We start from the raw sequence: 20,011 nt of genomic DNA, 5'->3' as shown, positions 1-20,011 counted from the left end.
GACACCCTGTGCTGTCTGACTTCTAGCTTTCACTTTGACGAATTTCAGACTTAGGGAAGAGTTGCAGGAAAACTACAAAGAATTCCAGCGTGCCCTTCATTCCGGTCACCCAAATGTTAACACTTGCCATATTTGCTTTATCTCCCCTCCTCCTCTCTCTCCCTTTTCTCCTCTCTCCCCCCCTCCCTCCCTCCCTCTCTCTCTCTGTCTCTCTCTCTCTCTCTCACACACACACACACACACACTTTCTCTATGCTGCCCACGTCCGCGTGCATAGTGACCACGTTACAGGAGGCACCCCTGTGGGCGTGCAGAGTGGGCCGAGGGTAGGGCAGCTTCACCCTGAGCATCCTGCAAGAGGCCGCTGCCCAGAACAGGGACCTCTGGCTGCAGCGAAGCCTGGGAGAGCCCGCTGGTTAATCTGGGGCTCCCCAGGGCAGATGTCAAGGCTTTTAGTCATTCAACACACACTGGGCTTCCTCCTCCAGCTGCTGGCAATAATAGTAATAATAATAGTAAGGGAGCTAATGTGGGTAGATCCCGGGGCCACAGCCCCACTGCGCTCCCACCCACCCCGTGAGGGACACTGAGTTCAGAGAGGACCAAGTGGGGCACCTCCCGAGCCCCATGGCCGGGGGGCACAGGCTGGGGATCCAACGTGGGCTGCCTGCCCTCACGGCCCTGCTGGAGACCACCTCAGTCATAGTGACTGCCGCTGCCGTGCTGTGTGTTCAATGCCACAACAGCGGCATTGCACCCTAGGCGGGTAGCGAGCCCATCTACAGGCAGGGCACAGAAGCCAGGTGACGGCTCGGGCACCCCACGCTGCCGGAGGTCCAGCAGCCCAGGCCTCCCTCTGTGGCCGAGAGGCAGGGACAATGTGTTCCCTGCAGCCGCCCGGCCCCCAGGTCCAGGTCAGGGCCTGGTGATGATCCCACACCGCCTCCCCCCGCTTTGTGGCAGAGGAAGTTGACTTTTAAAATCCATTTTTTAACACCTGAAACTAACATGACGTTGTAAATCAACCATGCTTCAGTGTGAAGTAAAAATTAAAACAATAAAATAAAATCCATTTTTTAAATCAAGAAAAGTGACCAAGATAAAACAGAAGATAGGGCTTCCCTGTTGGCGCAGTGGTCAAGAGTCTGCCTGCCGATGCAGGGGACACGGGTTCGTGCCCTGGTCTGGGAAGATCCCACATGCCGTGGAGCGGCTGGGCCCGTGAGCCATGGCCGCTGAGCCTGCGCGTCCGGAGCCTGTGCTCTGCAACGGGAGAGGCCACAACAGTGAGAGGCCCGCGTACCGCAAAAAAAAACAGAAGATAACGGAAGGGGTGGGGGAGAGGAGGGGATGTCACGGAAAGGTGACGTCTGGGCTATTTGGGGACGCCATCTGAGCCTCCCAGCCTCCCCCCAGGTCTCCAACAGCACCCAGGGGATGCCCGCATTCCAGAAGGCTGACGGCAGTCCAGCGAGGCCAGTCAGCGGCCGGAGCCCTGGGCTGTGAGGAGGGGACCTTACGAGGGTTTCCGCCGTCTGGTCTGCATCCCGAGCGGGTGGCATCGGGCGGACCTGTGTGTTTGGGGCCCCAGGTGTTTGCAGCACTGCTGGGGGGATGGATCTGAGAAGCCAGGGCCCCTACCAGCGTCCCTGGCCTCGCCTCCGTCCAGCCTGGGGCGGGTGATGAGCGGTGGCTTTGAAAGGGAAGTGGTGTCCGCAGAGCGGCTGTGAGGGAGGGCAGGGGTCCTGGGAACACTTAGGCCCTTATTGCTGATCAAAGCCGCGAGGTGCCGCCAGACGGGTGAGGTGTGGTCCCACCTGGCTCTCATTAGGCACAGGCGGTCAGCTTGGGGCTCTGCTCTTGCTCACAGACCCTCCTGCCAGCTGCCCCTCCACTGCACCTGGTGGGCCACCGGCAGGCCGAGCTGGGCGCTCGGGCCACAGGGAGTCCAGCCACGCCCGTGCCCTACCCCACACCCCGATGGCCCTGCTGCTCCCTGCGCCCCCCGCCCAGCCCCTGGCCCCCCTGGCTCTGGCCTCGGCTGCCCCTGCCCTGGGAGAGCCCTCCTCTCTCTCGGCCAGCTTCTCCCTTCTCTTTGGGGACCCCTCCCGGTCACCCCGTGAGGTCTGCAGTGCTGGGACGCCTAAAGCCGGGACGCCTAAAGCCAGGCTGCCACGTGGACTGGCCACAGGTCCTCTCCCCATCCTGCGCCGTCCTCGCCTTGGGGACCAGGCGCCCTGCCCGTTTCCCCTGATGAGAAGGTGTCTGTTCCCCGCCAGCCTGAGGAATGATGTGGCCAAGCCGGGCACATCCCCGAGGGAATCAGGGGCTCCCCACTCTCCGGTTACACTGTGGCCCCGCCCACAGTCCGGCTGGGCCTGCGCAGGGTCCCTGGGGCTAAGTTTATGCACGTCCTAGTAACCCTCTGTTGGCCGTACCTGCCCAGTGCCAGGGGTCCAGGGCAGGGGACCCCCCCACCAGCTGTGAAGAGGAGGTGTTTAAACCTGGCCCTGAGCTCTTCTATCTGCTCCAGGCCCAGATTCTGGGTCCTTCCGTGGGACTGAGATGGGCCCACACCCATCACCCCCCAGAGCGCAGTGGGGATGCAGAAACAATGCAGAGGCGAGAGCCGGACTGGGAGCCGGGAGGCTGTGGCTCAGCCTGGCTTTGTGCGCTCACCTCTCTGATCGCCATGCACCCTTCTGGAAGGATCCGACTAACTACGCCCCTGCAGGTTCTTCGCTTTCTCACCCTCAGGGCTTGAACGGATGGAGCAGAACTCAGGGCCACAGAGCAGGATTGTTACACCAGCCTCTCCTCCCCGCTGCCCTGCAGGGGTGTAGTCCCTGTGCTCCAGCTGTCCCCTGGGTGTGGCCCCAGAGGGTGGCCAGCCCTTGGTGGCAGACCAGGAGGACCCCAGGGCACCCCTGCCTGTCCCTTCTCCCCTCTCTCCTGTAGGGGAGACGGTGTTCACGGGGTGGGCCGCCCTTGAAGGGGAAACTCACAGACGGGCGTCTCAGGGGGTGGGCCCTGCCTCCCCACTGGTGGGTGACTTGTGGGTGTGGGGAGGTAGTGTTCAGAGGACAGGGGTGCTTCAGCTCTGCAGGGCGCCCCTCTTCCAGTCCCAGCCGCTCCCCAGACGGGTTGCCCAGGGCTGGCCCCCGTCACAGCAGACCCGACCCATGTCACAGGACACACCGCGACGTGGAAGGGGGTACACAGGGAGGAGCTCGGTGGTTTATGTCCGTGGGACCCGCCGGTGCTCTCCACACCCACACCCACCCCAACCTCAGCTTCCGCCTCTGTGAAATGGGCATCCTTACTTCTGCTCTGTCCAATCTTTGCGTTTTTGGACAAGAAAACTGACCGTCAGAGGGACCGGGGACTCACCCAAACCTGAGGGCAGTCCCCAGTGCCGTGTCGATGCCTGGAAGGCTGATCTGGGGGTAGCGGTCCTGCCGACGGGGCCCCTGGCTCAGGGTGCAGGCGGAGTCTCCCCAGGTCCTGTCCGTCTGTCCCCTTCTCACGCTGCCCCATGGGCTTGAGGTCGGCTTACAGGCGCCCCTGAGCAACCCTCATCTGAGTCCTTCTCCCCAGGATGCAGGCTAACCGTGGGGTGCAGCTTTTTAAGTTGTGCTTGGTGGCCCCCAGATTCCTGGGTACAGTTGGTGGGAAAGGATAAGCTTCAGAGTCAAGTGCAGCTCCACCATTTACAAAATGAGGAGCGGTGGGGGGGCGTCGCTGAGCCCAGTGACGACTCGCACCTGGCAAGGTTCACGGAGGAGGGGGTCTGTCCGGAGCCAGGCGGCTGGCGCATTGTCGGGGGAGGGGCGCCGGAAGCTGCTGGGAGCTGCGCTTGGTTCTTGTTTCCAGCAAGTGGTAACAAGGACCATCTCAGGGCCATTCAGTCCGCAGTGGGCTCAACACGTCCTCTGTCTCCTCTGTGAGGCCTGGATAGCTGTCACCCCCAGGTGACAGCCGAGGAACTGCAGACACATCGTTCTCTCAGCGTATTTTCTGTGGGTGGGCCGATTCTGGTGTGGGGCAGTCAGCTGTGTCCGAGAGGAGATGGGTCAGCCGAGGCCACGCATCCTCCCAGGGTATCAGCCCCCTTCTCACCACCCCGGTACGCTTCCAGTTAAGCCGGGAGAAGAAAAACAATAACCCTTCATCAGCGTTTCTACGGAATATGCATTTTAAGTTTCTCCTCACAGACTTTTTCTCCTACATGTGGTTTTTTACAATGACACCCTAATATATGCACTGTTTGTAACCCATTCAAGCATATTCCTGTTATTTTTAGTGCCTCGCAGACGTAATTTTGAATGGCTGAGTGGTGTTCTGTCTCGAAGATGCTTTGAAATATAAACTATTTCCAATTGTTTTCATACTATGACAAATATTCTAATAAAATAACATGTTTTCCATATTTTAGATTACATTCTCAAGCTGGATTCCTCCAGGGCAGTTACGGGTCAGTTTTGTGATCTCAAGAAAATGAGAAGTAAACAAAAATACACACACAAAAAAAGATCACCCAGATGATTGACCGAGCCGTTCCATTTTCTTTACAAGAATCTAGAAGAAGCACCAAAGTGGTGATCACATGCCCTAAAGTATCGACTGAATCAATGCTTTCAATCATCTCTCATTTAAGGTTCTCAACCTTCTAGTTTCAAGACAGCACAAGGCAATATTAACATTCTATAAAATACTCATATTAACACAAGTGTATCTGCTAAGCCTCTCACACATGCAGTGGTTGTCAAGAAATTGGAACAAATGTTTAATATTAGGAGGAGTCTAAGTTATTGGAGAATTTCATATGTTATGATTTATGCATCCGTCATTCCAATCATCTTAAATAAGAAAAATGTTGGTTTTCAATTGCCACCGAGAAGTATCTGGTCTCTTTTAGACGAAGATTAACCACACAGAGTGACGGCTCAGCTCTGCAGGCAAAGCTAACACTTTTCTTATTATGTACCTGATAATTCAGACAAGATTTAATCAAACAATCCATTTCTAATACCCATTTGGTATTAGATTTCTGTTTTGAATTTGCCTCTACTCATGTAATATCCAGAAAGACTGTCTCTGTTAAATGTTTTTAAGTTCCACATTTTCAACTGATATATAAGAGATAATCCAATAAATAAAGTTAAATCAGTGGAAACTGGTAGAATTATCAGGGTTTTTCCAGGAAGCAAGAATGTGTATATATATGTATATATACATAACATGTGTATATATAATACATATAATTAATAAATATATTATGTATAACAAATTTATTAAATCTGTTATATATTTTATATACATTTATGCATATGATTTTATTATTTTTTATGTGGTGGTAGATTTGGTTCAAAAGGGTTTTTTTTCAATTGAAGTATAGTTGATTTGCAATGCTGTGTTTGTTAGTTTCTGTTGTACAGCAGAATGATTCAGTTATACGTATATATATTCTTTTTCATATTCTTTCCATTATGATTTATTAGAGGATATTGAATATAGTTCCCCTATGCTATACAGTAGGACCTTATTGTTTATCTGTTTGTTTTTTTTTTTTTTTTGGCGGTACACGGGCCTCTCACTGTTGTGGCCTCTCCCATTGCGGAGCACAGGCTCCGGATGCGCAGGCTCAGCGGCCATGGCTCACGGGCCCAGCCGCTCCGCGGCATGTGGGATCTTCCCGGACCGGGGAGCGAACCCGTGTCCCCTGCATCGGCAGGCGGACTCTCAAACACTGCGCCACCAGGGAAGCCCCTATCTGTTTTATATATAGTAATTTGTAGCTGCTAATCTCAAGCTCCTAATTTATCCCTCCCCAACCTCCTTTTCCTTTTGGTAACCATAAGTTTTTCTATGTCTGTGAGTCTGTTTCTGTTTTGTAAATAAGTTCATTTGTGTCATAGTTTAGATTCCACATATAAGTGATATCATATGGTGTTTGTCTTTCTCTTTCTGTCTTACTTCACATAGCATGATAATCTCTAGGTCCATCCATGTTGCTGCAAATGGCATTATTTCATTCTTTTTTATGGCTGAATAGTATTCCATTGTACATATATACCACATCTTCTTTATCCATTCATCTGTCGATGGACATTTAGGTTGTTTCCATGTCTTGGCTATTGTATATAGTGCTGCTATGAACATGGGGGTGCAGTTATCTTTTTGAATTATAGTTTTTTCCGGATATATGTCCAGGAATGGGATTGCTGGATCATATGGCAACTCTATTTTTAGTTTTTTAAGGAGCCTCCATACTGTTTTCCGTAGTGGCTGCACCAATTCACATTCCCACCACCAGTGTAGGAGGGTTCCCTAAAGGGGTTTTCTGAATATTCACTAATTTCTCTAGATTTTGTGAAACAAAACACATCTCCATTCAGATGTGTAATAATGTTTGCAGTCTAAATTTAACTGTTTTCAATTATTTAATGTGTTCAATAATTATTGACTCTAGCCTTACACTGGGCCAGATCCTTGTTGAGCGCAGTTCTCAGATATGAACGAGGCAGGTCTGTGTCTCGGGGTGGCATGGCTGGTGGCATGGTGCCAGAAAATGGGGTCATGGCAGCCGGGTGTGGAGGTGTGGTGGGCTCCCTGACAGCCATGTCAGAAGCTGGGGCAGGGCCTGAGTCAGCTCTGGCCTTTGGAGGCCCGTACAACAGGGGCTGGCTCTGTAGGAGGAGGGATTTGTTGGGTGTGATCACTGTAGTCTGCATTCCCATTTCAGAAAAGCATTTAGACACTTCTCTAAGCCCCATTGTTGAAGATTCTCCATTCATTTATTTACTGATTCAACAACTATGTATGAGCATTTACCATATGCCAGGTTCAAGACCACTTTTGGTCCTAGAGTTCTGAGGCGGCAGAGAAAACACTGTGGAAAAGCCTATGGAATTTAAGGGAAGGGCTTTTTCTTTTTAATGGAATAGGTGTCAAACTGCTTTTTTTTGGGGGGGGGGGTTCGCGGGCCTCTCACTGTTGTGGCCTCTCCCATTGTGGAGCTCAGGCTCGGGACGCACAGGCTCAGCGGCCATGGCTCACGGGCCCAGAAGCTCCGTGGCATGTGGGATCCTCCCGGACTGGGGCACGAACCCGCATCCCCTGCATCGGCAGGCGGACTCTCGACCACTGCGCCACCAGGGAAGCCCTCAACCTGCTTTTTAAATCACTTTGAGCTAATTATGCATTCATTGATTCCTTCCTGGTTTTATTTATCTACTCAAAATATTTGTTGAGTGACAGATACTCATAAAAATAATGAGCTGTTTCATCGCTATCATTTCCTAACATGTTTGCCTGTCTAGACACAATCTCTGGGTTTGACTTTCCAAGCTGGGAGCCTAGCTTAGGGTTCTTTTTGGAAATCTCCCAGCGACAAAGACAAATGAGGGGTTGATTTTATGGACAGTGAATATTTAGTGCAGATTCCAGAGCATCTGGCCCATGTGCATCCTATCTTGAACATCTCGAGAGAATGTGGACACCTCTGGGTATTTTAAAGTGTTTTTTTCCCCCGAAGTTTTTATAAAAACTGGAGCCACTGAAACGGAATAATATCTTGGACCAGTGGGCTGCAGAGGCCGCATACGAGAGAAATTCCTGTGGCATTTCCGACGGTGTTCAATCCAAGGCGTTCCCAGGCTGGAAAGGGGACTGCTCTTATTTAGGGGATCTGTGGATTTGGGCTTGGGGAAAACTCATTTCTCTCCTTTTCTGCCTGTCCTAACTGGAACATCTGTTGCCATCCCCCCACCCCGACTCACCCCTGACTCCCATTCACAGACATTTTGTTCAAAGTTTCTATTCCATAATTTGTTTTGACCTGGAAACCAACTAGAAGGACTTTTAAACTTATCTCGTGGCACTGTTTCTCAAGTGTTAGGGTTCACATATCACCAGCTTTTATGGCAACACTAATTATTCCTGATTTACGCACCCATGATATTGATCTCCTCAGATTCCCAGATGTTAGGTGCTCTTTTCCAAGGAGACAGAGAAGGGAGCTGAGCGGGGGAAAGCATGGAAGTGGGAGAAGGGGTGAAAAGGGGAAGGACACTGGTCTGGGGGTTTCAAGAGCAGAATGGCACTTACTAGCTCAGCGACTTTGGATGAATCACCCAATCTGTTTAAATGTTAGTTTCCTCATCTAAGAATGGGGAAAAAATAATATTGGATCAATACATCTTACAGGAGTACTATGACATTCAAACGAAATGATGGATGTGAAAGTTCTTTGAAAACAGCAAATACTACATAAGGTGAGGGATGCTCATTAATTACTTATCATCTATACTTGATTTATTGAGCACCTACTATGTACCAGATTGGGCCAAGAAGTATATAAACTTTTCCAGAGGAAAAAGGAATGTCCAGCTTAGGGCAAAGTAAGGTAAAAGTGGATTCGTTGGGATTTTCGCTTCTGGCCGCGATGGACTAACTGGTACTTAAAGTGGAAACAACTACAGGGTAGGTGAAGTCACTGCCCCGGTATCTGACACTAGGCAGAGCAGATTGGTACCTCCTGGGGGAAGGAAGCAAAGGAGGACTTTACGCCCCTCTCTCAGTAATTAAACACAGAGACAAAATTCAGTAAGATGTAGACAATCTGAACAACATCCCCTGATCCCACTGACACTCACACAATGCTACACCAGCAACTGGAAGATGAACCTGCTTTTGCCCGTGGGACATTGGCCAAGACAGACAACTTCCGGGATAAGACATAAGTCTCCATAATTTCAGAACATTGAAACTTCAGAGCATGTTCTCTGACCATAGGAGAAGTAAATGAGAAATCAATAAACATATCTAGAAAGCCTCCAAATACTTGGAAGTTAACAAGCTTCCCCCATGGGTCAAGGAATAATTCACCAGGAAAATAAGAAAATATTTTAATCTGAATGATCATAGAAGCATTATCATCTCAGAATGTGTGAGATATAGATAAAAATACTTTTTGTGGAATTTATTTCTTTAACTCTCTATGTTAGTGAGGGAAAGTGGTTTAAAATCAGTGATCTGTGTTTACATTAAAAAGCAAAAAAAAGGAGAGACAAGTAAATACAAAGTAAGTTCACAGAAGGAAGTAATGAAGGTAAGTACAGAAATAATGAAATAGAAACTAAACAGAAAATTTATAAAGCCAAAAATTTGTTCTCTAAAAAATTAAAGAATTCAATAAACTCCTAGAAAGGCTAATCAAGAAAAAACAGAGAACATATAATTTACCAACATAAAAAATGTAGATAAAATTTTACTACAGATCCTACAGTCATTAAAAAGAAAATAAGAAGTATCATAAACAACCTAAATAAGATGGTAGGAGGAAACTTTTGGGGGTGATGGCAGGGATTGTGGTGATGGTTTCACCAGTGTATACTTATCTCCAAATTCATCAAATGGAGACATTAATTATGTACAGCTTTTTGTCTGTCAAAAAAATTTTTTTAAATAAAGCAAAAAAACCCAAACATATGCCCCATATACTTGATAACTTAGATAAATGGACAGATTTCTTGAAAACTGTAAGTTATGAAACTGACTCCAGAAGAAATAGAAATTCTGACTATCTCTACAACTATCAAAAAAATCAAAAAAATTTTTTGTTTTTACCAAATATCTTTCTACAAACAAAATTCCAGCTCCGGATGGCTTCACTGGTGCATTCTATAAAGCTTACAAGAAAGAAATAATACCAATATAACACAAATTCTTTCAGAAAATAGAGGAGAAGAAGGGAATCCTTAAAATCCTTTTTTTTTTTTTTTCTTTTTTAGGCCAGTATTATCCTGGTACCAAAAGCAGACAAAGAAATTACAAGAAAAGAAAACCAGACCAATATTTTTCATGTACGTGAACCAGAGCACACCTTTCACAGAACAATATATTACATGATACTCAACAAAATATTAACAACTTGAATTCAACTATACACAAGAAGACCAGTGGGATTTATTCGAGGAATGCAAGGCTCATTCAAAATCAATCTAAGTAATCACTACATTAACAGAATAAGGAGAAAATCATGTAATCATTTTAGTAGAGGCAGAAAAGTCATTCTGCAATATCCATTCTTCAAAACTCATTCATGATAAAAACTCTCAGCAAACTAAGGTTAGAAGAGATTTTCCTCAATTTCATACAAGACATCTATGAAAACCTACAGACAACATCATACGTAAGGGTGATTGATTGACTGAATGCATCTCCCCAAGCTTGGGAACAAGACAACTGTCTGTTCTCACCACTTCTATTTACCATTGTACAGGAGGGCCTAGCCAACTCAATAAGGCAAGAAAGAGAAATAAAACTAAATAAGCAAAAGGCATACATGTTGAAAAGGAAGAAATAAGCTGAATTTGCAGTAGCCTGTGTGTTTATATAGGAAATCATAAGAAATCAAAAATCTGCTAGACCTAATAAGTGAATTATACAAGGTCAATATATTGTACAAAAACCAATAATATTTCTTCAAACTAGCAATGGCTTGGTTTTATAAGACCTCTACATAAAAACTCAAAACATTTCTGGGTGAAATTAATGAAGATCTACATAAATGAAGAGGTATATCATATTCATGGATTGGAAGATTCAATGCTGTTAAGATACCTCTTTTCCACCAACTGATTCCACCAACTGAGGGGGTTGGCAAACTATGGCCCTCAGGCTGGCTGCTGCTTTTGCAAATAAAGTTTTATTGGAACACAGCCACGCCCATTAGTTTATGTAATGTCTATGGACATTTCAAACTTCAATGGCAGAGTCGACTGCTAGTAAAGAGACCATATAGTCCTCCAAGTCTAAAATATTTACTATCTGGCCCTTTAAGAAAGTTTGCCCACCCCTGATCTATAAGTTTAATGTAATCCCGATCAAAATGTCAAGCTTTTTTGTTCATTGTAGTATTGGTTCTACTTTGTCAAGGTTTATACCATTTAATGAGCTCTATTGTGATCTTAATATACCTATTTATTGAGCGTGTAAAATTTGATTCAATGCTTACCCTCAATCTTTTAACTACAACTTTTCTAATCATGCGGTTTTAAAAATTCTAATCATCTGTTACTAAATTCTTTTTCAAAATGGTATATTTCCTCCAAGAAAGGTCATAAATGACATATTTTCTGAATTCTTGCACATTTGCATGTCAGCATTGCCTATTTTTGCCTTTGTACTCAGGGAACACCTTGGCTAGGTATAGAGACCCTGGGCTGCATTTCTTTCTTTAGCCCTTTGTAGCCATCACTCTGCTCCCATCTGACATTGAGGGCTGCCTTTCTCACAGCTTCTCCTTTTGTCTTCATTGGCTGGACTTGATCATGAAGTAATTTTTCCCAAGAGGGACTTAACGGCTGCTGTACACCCTGAATCATCTCGTGCTTTAAAGTATCAGCTGGTTGCCTTATCCTTGAGAAACTTGTCAGCTTTTTTTAATCTTATTTTTTCCTCCTCAAGCTCTTTCATCCAGAAATATTTTTTGTGTCATTGAATGATGCTGTAGTCATTTGATAAGTCTAACTGGTTGTGCCTGTTGGGTGCCTGAAGACGTCTCTTTATCCTTGAAGTTCAATCATTTGACCAGGATTTGTGTCAGGGTGGCCCATCCTCCATCGCCTCGTCCTGGAAAATGATCAGCTGCTCAGTTTGCAAACCAGTCTTTCCTTCATTCCAGAGAAAGTTTCTCTTGTCCGAGCTTACGATGTAATTTCTTATGTCAAATTTCTGTTCCATTTTGGGGTTCACCTCTTCAGGGTCACCAGCTACCCCTGTGGAATTGTTTTGCTCTTCCTTTATCCTCTCTTTAGTTGTTTCGATGTCTTTGCCTTTCTGCTCTGATTCATTTGTTTGCCATTACTTCTTTTTGGCCATTTTCCCAAATCCACATGAACCGTGAAAAGGGTAAGGTCTGGGAAACAGTGGCTCTTGAGACCCTGAGCTCCTTGCTCCCTAGACTTTCTCTGGGGTGTCTGCCCCTCACCTTTATCACCTCCCCTTAATGGATGTGCTCAGGGTTTTGTTAACCCACCTTCTCTCCCCCATACCATGCCAAGGGGCACTCAGGAGCGATGCCATGATGCCAGGATCCGTGTTTCCCTTGGTTACTTCCATGAAAACACACGGCAGGCCGTTGAACCCCATAAAGTGATTGTCTGGAAGCTGCCAGTGAACTGACGCCAGCTTTTAAGACTAGTGGTTGTTTGTTGCACTCTCTGGTTAGGTTGGGGAAGCCCGGGTTTGCCTCTCTCTCCGACCCTTTACCTGGACGTCTAAAGAGCTCTTGAGAACCGTCACTCCAGCAGCAGCGTGGACAGTGGATTGAAGGGGGTCAGCCAGCTGGACACAATGAGCCCGGTTGAGGTGAGGAGGCCATGGGGATGGGGGAGGGGACTGGGCAGTATCACGGTGGTCTGGCCGGGGGACGCAGGAGGGCCCAGCGTGGTGTGTGTGACAGTCACCCGGCAATCGTTCACATCCTGTCTTGGGAACAGCTCCTCTGCTGTCTGAAGCTGCCCCTGGGATCTGCCACTTTTAAAACTCTTCCTGTGTTTGTGTCCCACTCCCCAGCTGCACTGCCAGCTCCTGGTGGGCAGGACAGGCTCTGAGGGTCTGCTCTTCCTGCAGATCCCGGCCCATACCTCGTCGCGGTCAGTGCGGGGCATGAACCGGGGTCTGGCTTTGGCTCCGTCTCTCACTGCTGTAGCCCTCGGTGCAGGCGCAGCCCTGGGGCCTGGGCACTTCCCAGAAGCGGACAGTCTGTGTGCTTCTCATGAGGCCCCTTGCTGCTGCCAGGCCCTGAGTCTGTCCGGTGGCCTCCAGTTGCCTCCCTGCTCTCCATCCCTTATCGTGGGAAACTGGCTGGGGGAGGGGGAGCAGGCTTCCTATGGGCTGGGAAAACTGGTTTTGCATCCCATAATCAATTCGGCAGAAACTGTGTACTTTCCACGTAAATTAACCTTGGATGGTCATCAAGGGGGCGATGACTCAAAATCCTAATTCCTATGTTTGCCACAATGAGATTCTTCTCCCCCACCCCGGGCATTTACCCAGCACCTGCTGGGCATCCACTCAGGTGTCAAGGATCAGAGATGTCAGACCAGGCTCCCGTCCTCAAGCGCACAGGCCCCATGGTGACATGGCCCTGGAGGGTGGTGACTCCTGCCACTGAGCTGCACGGAGGGGCTGGGGATGAGGGGCGGGAGAGGGAGGCCAGCCCCTTGCACGCCTGCCACCCTCCGTCCCCTTTGCCAGAGGGTCCCCTCCTGTCTCCACACCCCTCTCCTGGATTCCAGTCCCGCCCACCCACCCTGGAGGGCCTGGTCCAAGCCCCACTTCCTGCAGGAAGCACCTCTCTCTCTCTCTCGCCTGCACTTTCTTTGGATGCAAACTGCAGAAACCAGCCTGGGGTAACTTGGGTGAGAGGCATTTACAGGAAGATCCTGCGGGGTGGGGGTGGGCTGGGCAAGAGGACCCAGGCTCACGCTAGCTGGCTTCTCTCAGGGGCCCCTCAAGAGCCGGGGTTCTGGGATGGAGGACCTGAATTCCATGCCCATCCCCTGAGGTGGGGCAGGTGGGAAGCTGTGGGCCCCCCGGGACAGAAAGATGCGGGGAAGGGCCATTCCGGTAAGAGGATGGAACCCCCCCTGAGACAGCTCTGCCCCGGCCTCTCCGTGTCCTCACCGTGCAGGCCTGGTGGCCACGCAGAAACTCCACCTTCTTCATCCTCTTGCTGCCTCGTCTGGATGCAAAAGACGTCGGTTCTCCCCAGGCCCCCAGGTCAGGACCTGCCTGAGTCATGCCGTGTCCCCGGCACCCTGCCCAGAAGGGGCTTGGAAATGCCCGCCCGCCCATAATCAGTGTTCAGTTCGGACTGGTGTTCATCCCGCAGCGCAGTGACAACTAGACTGAGCTTCTCAGCTGAGGACAGGAAGGACGAGGAACACGGGGAAAGGGCGGTTCTGGAACCGGCTGCTTCCCCACTGCCGCGTGGGCGCAAATTACCTCTGAGCCTCGGTCTTCTCTCCTGTCCTACAGTGCCTCTCACAGCATGGTCGTGAGGGCAAACAGATGAACTCCTGTAAAGGTGGATGTCCTGAGGCCTCAGTTAGAGTGACCCCCTGAATTCGGCTACAGACACTCCTGGTTTCAGTTGTTTGTGAGGTTGGTGCATTGCGCTGAGTGCCTGTGGCTCAGAGGGGCCGACGGGAGAGGGGTCCCGGTGCGGGGCCCGGGGCTCAGCGCTGTGGTCCCGGGGCAGGAGGGTAGGGTCAACCCCTGGACCCGGCCTCTGGCTCTGGTGGGTGACCCTTGGGGGCTATGTCGGGGACATTCTTTTGGCGGCCAGGTGCCCTCCAGCCTCAGGATTCCCTGTACCCATTTCCTGGTACCACAGACCCGGGGGGCGGGGGGGTGATTCAAGCTGCGGACCTGTAACCTCTCACAGCTCTGGAGGTCTGAAGTTCAAAATCAAGGTGTGGGCGGGGCGATGCTTCCTTAGCAGCCTCCAGGGACGGAGCTTTCCTGCCTCTTCCAGCTCCCGGTGGCTCCAGGCGTTCCTAGGCTGTGGCCGAATCACTCCAATTTCTTCTCCATTCTCACGTGGCCATCCCCCGTCTCTGTGTGCCTCTTTCTGTCTCTTATAAGCTCACCAGTCATAAGGCTCCAGGCCCACCCAAATCCCATTCTTACCTCATTACTTCTGCAAAGAAGGTCGCATTCCGAGGTTCCAAGTGGACGTGAATTTGGGGGACACGATTCATGCACCACTGGCTGTGTGAGCGTTACCACCCTCCTCCTTCGTGTTCTCAGAGGTCAAGGGCCTGGCCTTCAGCCCGGGAAAGCCCGGTCCCGTCCGCCAGTTACCACGCCCATCCTGGGACCCAGTCCTGTGCTGTGGGATGTTCCAGACCATACCGGGCACTGAGCATGCCCAGAGACAGCGGAGTTAGTTAGGGTGATGGGGACCATGCCACTTCTGCCCACCCTCACAGGCCGGGTGTGAACCGTGCAGGACGCAAGGGGCAACCTCTGGCTGTCAGCACGACCCCAGTTCCAGGGCCCCAGGGAGGATCGGTGCGCCGGACAGAGCACTGGCAGGGCCAGGACACCTGGATTGCAGCACTTCTCCCACCCGGGGCCCCATTCTTCATCTGCAGGAGCGTCTTAGCTCAGGCTGCCATCACAAAATGCCATGGACTGGGGGCTTAAACTACAGAAATGTGTCCTCTCACAGTTGTGGAGGCTGGAAGGCCAGGATCAGTGTGCCAGCAGGTCGGGTGCTGGTGAGAGCCTCTTCCTGGTTTGCAGATGGCTGCCATCTCACTGTGTCCTCACGTGGTGGGGAGAGAGAGATGGCCTGCGCCCTTTCTTCCAAGACCACCAATGCTACCATCTCAGGGCACCGCTTATGACCTCAGTTAACCTTAATTACTTCCTAAATACCATCACATTGGGGTTTAGGGTTTCACATGTGAGTTTGAGGGATGACAATTTAGTCCATAGCAGGGGGTGAATTCCGAGGACTGAGACAGCCCTTTGCAGGAATGGGGGAGGGGAGGGGTCAGTAAAAACTGTAATGACAAGCATCCCTATGTCAGGGGTGCTGGAGAGTCCCCAGCCCACTCCATTCACCTCCTAAATCTGTTCATTCCTGTCTCATCTTCCCGGTCCCCAGCCAACCTCAGGGATAACAGGCAGGTCTCTTTTCCTCCCCGCTGTGAATTCCCAGGGAGGGGCCAGCCTCCCTGGCTGGGGCCACGGGCTCACACATGGGGCACCAAGAGTGAACCATCATAGCTCCTTTGGTCCAGAGGTCCAGGGCCCCTATCTCCTGACCTTTACCCCACCGGACCTCTGGATCCTTGAGACCACTCAGCAAGGGAAGCGTTATTATACCCACTGCGCATCTGAGGAGACTGAGGCTCGGAGGCGGGGGTCACTGCAGGGCCTGGGGAAGCCCGGCCCCGCCCCTGTCCAGCGTCCTCGAGGATGACATGTTGTCTCTCCCCACACCACTCCCTTTGTTCTGGTGCCCGGCTCCAGGAATCCCTTTGCTGGTTAATCTCCATTTCTCAGCAGCCAGTGGAAACAGGCCAGCGGTCACAGCCTTGGGGAGGTGTCCATGGCTCCCAGCCCCTCGTGACACTGGATCCCACTTAACACTCGGCAAAATTGTCCTCCTGCTCTCCCCGAGAAGAGGGGTTGCCCGCTGGACCCCCGCAGCCACCAGGAGATGGGCCCCCCGCCTACAGTCACTCTTAGATCTAACTGCCGGTGCTGGCTGGGAAGCTCTGTCCTGCCCATGGACCCTAAATGCGGCCAGGCCTTGCCCGACCTGTCATCAGTAATCTGGGGTAAATTAATGTTTACTAAGCAGAGTCCCACGAAGAGGGGGTGGGCCTGGGAAACCAGGGGGAGGTGCCGCCGAGGACCTGAGGCCCCTCTCCTGGCTTTCAACTCTGTGCCGGGCTCGCGCCCCCAGCAGAAACGTGATCCAGAGCTAATTGCTGAGGCCGCTTTCTCAGACTCTCCTGCCCTGACTCAGCTCCTGGTGTCTCAGTGCCCTCCTGCACCTCGGATGCAGTTGTGCACATCAAAGGCAGCTGGAGGAAGCCACTTAATACCCCACTTCCCTCTCCTGCCCCACCCCCGCCCCAGGACCAGGGCAGTATGGCTCGCTGGCCCTGGTGGAGAGAGGCTTTCTAAATAATCTAAAGCATCCCACCACTTGCCATGTTCCCATTTGGCATTTCGTTTCACCCCCATAGCCTTCCATGAGAGAAATGTTCCTTCTCCTTTTTTCTGACCAGGAGACTGAAGCTCAGAGAGGTTAAGCGAGTCACCCAAGGTCACACAGCTGGTCACATGGTAGAGTTTTCATTTGAAACCAGATTGTATGAGTGTCTGGGTGCTGCTGTAACAAAGCACTGCAGACTAGGGCTGAAAACAATGGAAACTTATGCTCTCACGGTCCTGGAGGCTGAAGTCTGAAACCAAGCTGTCAGCAGGGCCGGGCGCCCTCTGAGACTCCACGTGGAAACCTTTCTTGCCTCTCCCTGCTCCGGTGGCCGCTGACATCCTTGCCCCTCGGCTCACAGCTGCATTACGCCTGTCCCTGCTTCTGTCGTCACACGGCTGCCTCCCTGTGTGTGTCTGAGTCCAAACCTCCGTCTTCTTACGAGGACACCAGTGGTTGGCTTAGGGTCCATCCTACCCCAGCGTCACCATCCTCATGACATCGGCCGAGACCCGATTTCCAAATCAGGCCACCTTCACAGGTACCAGGGTTAGGGACAGAACAGAGCTCAAATCCCACTTCCTGGGAAAGTCGCCTTTGATTTTTGCACTTCCTCTCATTCCTAAGAGGGGACAACAGTGAGCATCGCTGAGAGGACAAAGTACGTTCCCCAGCCCCCAAACGGCCCCTTGAAGCAGCCTGGTGGGCTTCACCACTTTCAGGGTCCTTCCTTTCCCATGTCCCGCCTGTGAGCCGAGGTGGAAACGGTGGGTGACATCTGGAACGGCCATCAGGACGCCCTCTCTGGGGTCGCTCTTCACACTGTGTGCAAAGTGTGTGGCACTAGACCCTCTGAGCCTCAGCATCACAGGCCAGGGGTTAAATGCACCCCAGGTCACATGAGTGCTCGGTGGCAGGGCTGGACAGGAACAGGGGTCAGCTGACCCCAAGCCCAGAGCTCTTTCCAAAAGCAAATTTGGCTGAAAGCTGCCCAATCCAGAGAAATTGCTTCAGAAGTCACTAGAAGCCTCTGGTTGGCTGAGGTTCTATTAGGCAAGTTTGGCCAGGTCAGCAGCACTGGTTTCCGCAGCCCCAGGCCCCCCTGTGCAGAACGGGGTCTGGGTGGGGGCAGTGCTGGAGGAGGACTTGGGGGCTGAGGAGGGGACCCCGTGGGGAGGCGGGTTTCAGTTCAGCAAGAGGGACTTTTTTTTTTTTTTTTTTTTTGGCGGTACGTGGGCCTTTCACTGTTGTGGCCTCTCCCGTTGCAGAGCACAGGCTCTGGACGTGCAGGCTCAGCGGCCATGGCTCACGGGCCCAGCCGCTCCGCAGCATGTGGGATCCTCCCGGACCAGGGCACGAACCCGTGTCCCCTGCATCGGTAGGCGGACTCTCAACCACTGTGCCACCAGGGAAGCCCAAGAGGGACATTTTTAACAAGCAGAGGTGTCCAGGGATGGGGGTCCCTTGGAGAGTGCTGAGCTCCCTCTCACTGGAGACACTCAATCAGGGCCCCCATCTGCTCTCAGGAGAGCCCTGGAACAGGTCGTTTGGACTAAGTATCCCGTGGGGTCCCTTGCAGCCTGACTGCTGGTGATTCTGCGAAGCCCGGGTACGTTGGAGAGCAGCCAGTGGAAACGGGGTGATCTGCTGGGGATGAGACCTCACTCCTCCACTGCAGGCTCTCTCCTGGGGCGCACTGGGATGGGTCTGAGTCCCGGGCCGGGTCTCCACCCCGTGCCTTGCGTGCACTCATACAGGCCATGCTGCTTCCATGGCTCCGGGTGCACACGGCTCAACCCTGTGCCTGGAGGACCAGGGCTCTGTCCTTTAGGAAACGACAAGAGGATCAGATGAGTACCTACTTCACTAGGACAGAGCCTGAGGTCATCGGATGGCGTCTGGGGAAGACGTCAGGGAGGAGGGTCCTGCATGGGGGCCTCCGATGGTCCTGAGCTCACTGCTAGGGAGGGGGCTGGATGGATCAGAAGACTGTGGACCCCAAGAAAGGGGGCGACTCAGGCCACCGCACTCTTTTAAGACGTGGGACCCCAACCCCATATGGCCTCATAGGACCCTGCAGGCCCCTCCTCCTGCCCCCTGTAGACTGTGACCCCTGGAGGGGCCCACATCTTGGTCCCTGTGGCCTCTCGCTGCCCGGTCCCAGGCCAAGCCCTGTATGGAGTCCACTTCCCCCAGTTCTCCCACTTGCCAGGCATGATGGGAGGGCACAGGATCTCCATGGCCGTGCTCACCAGGCCGCTGCTACTTCTGCAGTCTGTCTGTCTATCTGTATGTCTGTCTCTGCTGCTGCATCTGTGTCCATCTGTTAACGAACATCTGTCTTCCCCTTGTTCTAGAAAGAACAAGCAAGCAAGCAAACAAAGCCATACACAATAGGTTAAGATAAAAGATAGTGGCAAGAATGGGGATGATAGGAAAATAGGATGGGGGGGGACTCACAGCCGATGGAGCTCTGTGTGGCCACGGACCCCTACCAGAAGGGGTCCGAAAGACGGCTGTGAGGTCCCTAGCAGCCAAGGCAATGGAGCCACAAGAAAAAACCCAAAGCCAAGTGCGGGAGCTGCTCAGCCTTTCTTGACCCTGACACCTAAACCGGGGGTGAGGGCACAGAAAGAGACCCCCATCGGGGAGGAGGACACCCCTTGGTGCTCGGAAGAGCAGGGGACTCCCTGGACCCGGGGCACGTCAGCAGCTCAGATGAGCCAAGGAGCAGAGCGCCTGGCAGGCGTCAGCATGCGTCTCTCCGCCGTGGTCAGGGGTCGCCTGCCCTGCTCAGAGGGTGGTGCCCACATGGCGGAGCATGACAGTTCATGGTGAAGGAAGCACGTTTGGGGAGATGGTGGGAGAGGCATGTCACCGGTGCCACAAGATGACCTTTGGTCACACGCATGACACTCCTGGTCTGAGTCCACACCTCCAGGAGGCAAAGGCCAGTGGATCCCCTCCTGTGCCAGCCAGACCCAACCCAAACTTCCCTAGGAAGCTCCCACAGACAGGCCTGGCTCCTGCACTTGAGTTCTCCAGAGATGGGCCACGCCAGCATCTGAGTTTACCCCCATATAATTCTCAGGACAACCCTTGGTCGGGAACATCAGTCCCATTACACAGATGAGGAAACTGAGACCACACAATAACTAGGCCTAAGCCCCCAGCTGGTAATCGAAGGAGCGATGTCCTGGCCCAGCTGCCTCCTGAGACTGTGCTCGGAATAGTCTGTTATTGTCATTCTGAAAAGATATT

The sequence above is a fragment of the Mesoplodon bidens genome (genome assembly GCF_964165515.1).
Source record: "Mesoplodon bidens genome assembly, chromosome: 1".
Classification (NCBI taxonomy): domain Eukaryota; kingdom Metazoa; phylum Chordata; class Mammalia; order Artiodactyla; family Ziphiidae; genus Mesoplodon; species Mesoplodon bidens.
The sequence above is the reverse complement of the archived record's forward strand: the minus strand, read 5'-3'. Positions refer to the sequence as shown.